The sequence below is a fragment of the Corylus avellana genome, unplaced genomic scaffold, assembly GCF_965113065.1.
Source record: "Corylus avellana unplaced genomic scaffold, dhCorAvel1.hap1.2 HAP1_SCAFFOLD_68, whole genome shotgun sequence".
NCBI classification, from domain to species: domain Eukaryota; kingdom Viridiplantae; phylum Streptophyta; class Magnoliopsida; order Fagales; family Betulaceae; genus Corylus; species Corylus avellana.
Genome location: NW_028290493.1, coordinates 55,001 through 58,540, shown reverse-complemented (window position 1 = coordinate 58,540; position 3,540 = coordinate 55,001). Strand labels below are relative to the sequence as shown.

The following is a 3,540-nucleotide window of genomic DNA, read 5'->3' as shown; positions in this document are numbered from 1 at the left end:
AAAAATCGGTGGGCTTTACTAATCCTTTTCGAAATCCAAAGAGGTTCCCATGGAAATGAACCACTGGATCATCTGTCAACTGATCAATCAATTACTTCTTCAGAATACTAAAAAAAGATTATTTTATTTTCTTTTTATTAATTTTTCATTATTAATTTTATTAATATTAATATAGGCCTATACTCTTTTTTCCTTCGTCAATTTGATTCTTTCAATGGATATCGGGATTCATATTGAATAGAATCAGAAATTCTAGGAATTAGAATTGTAAGAGTAAGAATTGCCCTTCGATTTTTTCAGATTGATGATTGGAATCAACACAAATTAAATAGATGAAAGCAAAGAAATAGAATTGGTACATTATGTAAATACATTACATATATGTAATTGATATCTATGAAGATACATATTGCAGATTGATCTATATTAAACCTCTATCTTTATACAGTACGACTTTATATACTACAATAACAATAATAAGTATGGTAGAAAAGATTCATCTATTTCTTTCTACCATACTATCGAATCTCATAAAATACTGATGATTCTCGTCCGCTTATTTCATTTAAGACACGAAATCTTAATACTTTTCATTTCTTTTTCTTTTCAATCATTGATAAAAAGATAAAAACTAAACAGTCAAGTTTAATTCAAATTAATCATTTTGACTGACTGTTTTTACATATATTATAAGTAAAAAAGCAGTAGGAACTAGAATGAACAGTGCAGTAGCAATAAATGCGAGAATATTTACTTCCATAATCTCATCGTTTCATTTTTAATTAATTCGCAATAACTCGGGATTTAATCCCATAGAGCTGATAAATCTTTCGCCTGTAAATTCAATATTCAATGGGATGAATTACATCTCGACGATATCGAATCGGAGCAATATCATGAATAACAATATCTGAGCTATCAAATTGATTCATCGTCGAGAATTAAATAGTATAACATAGGAAGATCTTTTATCCATACCGAATTCAAATTTTGATTCCTGATCCGATAAATAATTCCTTTACTTTCTTTATCATTCTTTTCCTTTCCATTCTTTCTTTTCTATAACCTACGTCCCTCCTTGTGGAATCATCTGATGAAATATCATATGACCGCCTTTACACTTACTTACATTGGTTATAAAAAACCCCAATAAAATAACCAATAGAAGCGAAATGTAAAAAGGAAGAAGTTTAGTTCTAAACCCCCTTTTTATGATCTAATCTTCTTGGAAAACAAAGAAGTAGTATAAATAAGGAGAGTCCGGGTATAAAAAAATCGAGTATTCCATCAAATTCATTAAAAAGTTTGTTCTTTCTTCGGCAAGACCCTTAAACTTAAAAAAGATTATTCATTCCCTCACAAAGAGAGATAGGATCTTCTTTGAGCTTTATTTTATTAATATCCCATTTCCTTGGATTAATTTTGGGATGCATATATCAAAAATTCAGTGTGAAATTTGAATGAGATAAATTGGTTCAAATTCACATTAATAATTTCAATTATTAATTGAGGTTACACAAAATCGGAGCCCTAAAGGGATATACTTTTAATCTTAAAAGTATTATATCAAAGTTACTATGTTAAGTTAATCTTTTTTGTATCGTACAAATTCCATTTCTGTATAGCCCCCTGTAAACATATAGTACTCTATTACACAGATCGGGAATAATCGAAAAAGCCAGACTCCGTACGGTATTTCTTGGAATCCTGAATATAATTTTACCAATCATTGTACTAATCTACATATGTCTTTCTCCTATCAATTGGTACTAGTTGAATAAATGGTAATTCCCATATTTATTTGATGAGAAATGTGAAACTAATAAATAAATAAAATAGGAGGGTATCCTCTTGTGAATGAAATTCTGCTATTTCTTTTGTTCTCCTTTTCACAGCAAACGCAGAGATGAATTGATGTATTTTTTTTATTGGATTTGGATCTGTCGGGACTGACGGGGCTCGAACCCGCAGCTTCCGCCTTGACAGGGCGGTGCTCTGACCAATTGAACTACAATCCCAAGGAAATCAAGTGTACATCATACATATTCTTATGATTTAATTCAAACCCTTTCTATTTTATTTCTATTTTATTTCTATTTTATTTAGATTTTAGATTAGAATAGTCGTATTGTAACAGAAACGCGAGTAATATATTTGATATACACACGGATATGCACTTTAGTGAGAGCGCCTCACGGATTGTTAATAATCCTTTCGTTTTTATAAATTGATTAATAATCAAATAAAGCTTTCAATGAAAAAAAAAGAGTTTTTTTATTTATTCTTTATTTTATTCTTTTCCTTATACTTCCAGATCTTTATATGAATCTAGTATGAATCTAGATCATTAGCAAGCAAGATCAGAATTTGTGAGAAAAAATAAAGAGAGCAAATGAACGGCGGTAAAATATATCAGAAAATTTTAGTTTTTTTATTCTTCCGTATTCCGATCAGGCATTTCTGGGGAACAACAAATGGGGTTCTATCATTTCATGGTGGATCGGCCAATTATTGGGCCGAGCTGGATTTGAACCAGCGTAGACATATTGCCAACGAATTTACAGTCCGTCCCCATTAACCGCTCGGGCATCGACCCAGGAAGAATCAATTCCCGGCTTATTGATAATTCATGATCAACTTCCTTTCGTAGTACACCTACCCCCAGGGGATTCGAATCCCCGCTGCCTCCTTGAAAGAGAGATGTCCTGAACCACTAGACGATGGGGGCAAGTATGCCCGACCGCCATCATACTATGCTCATTGTATGAACAGTTTTTTTAAATTGTCAATATAATGTGGTATGATTAAATCTGAAAGATCTTTCCCTCTTTTCTGATTCCATAGAATCTTTTGATTCGTATTTATATTCATGAATCATTCATTCTAATCATATAATTTTTTTTTAATATTATTTTCATTAAATTTTCATTAAATATTATTTATTTCATTTTCAATTTTATTATAATTCTAATTAATTAGAAATAGAATTATATCAAAGAATAAAATAAATAAAGAAAATGAATATAAGAATAAATAGATATTAATTATAAATCGATATTATTAAAATTATTAATATTAAAAAAAATAAATAAAATAATAAACTAAATCGGTAGAATAGAAATAATACGAGGTATAGGACCTTTTGGGGAGTGATTGGTCCGCCAGATCAGAAAGGGGAATGAAACTTCATTTCTTCCGCTTTCATTCATTTTGTTAAGATTAGATAGATATATTTCTATCTTACACTAAGCCAGGAAATTCAAAAAATCTGAAATTAAAAAAAAAATCTGAAAATATGGGAAGAAGGATAGGGATCAACAAGTTATTGAAAATTGTTTTTCTCTAAGAATTAAGTTCGGGGAACAAGTAAATAAATCTTTTTATCAATGATTCTACGAAAGATCTTATATCTATGTTGAATTGGTAAGTCCATGTATCAATCAAATTAATTTCGTTATGATGGGGGTCAATTCAATTAGGGTCGGTTTTGAAACAATTCATTGCATTTATAAAATCCAATCTTAATAAACCATTTTTTTA

At 29.8% G+C, this 3,540-nt stretch overlaps 2 non-coding genes across 2 annotated transcripts; both read right to left on the bottom strand.

Moving 5' to 3' along the window:
* Positions 1-1,944: 1,944 nt before the first annotated feature.
* Positions 1,945-2,018, bottom strand: TRNAD-GUC (transfer RNA aspartic acid (anticodon GUC)). Its single transcript has one exon. It is a non-coding gene; the product is annotated as a tRNA-Asp (tRNA).
* Positions 2,019-2,512: 494 nt separating this feature from the next.
* Positions 2,513-2,596, bottom strand: TRNAY-GUA (transfer RNA tyrosine (anticodon GUA)). Its single transcript has one exon. It is a non-coding gene; the product is annotated as a tRNA-Tyr (tRNA).
* Between the last annotated feature and the right edge of the window lie 944 nt (positions 2,597-3,540).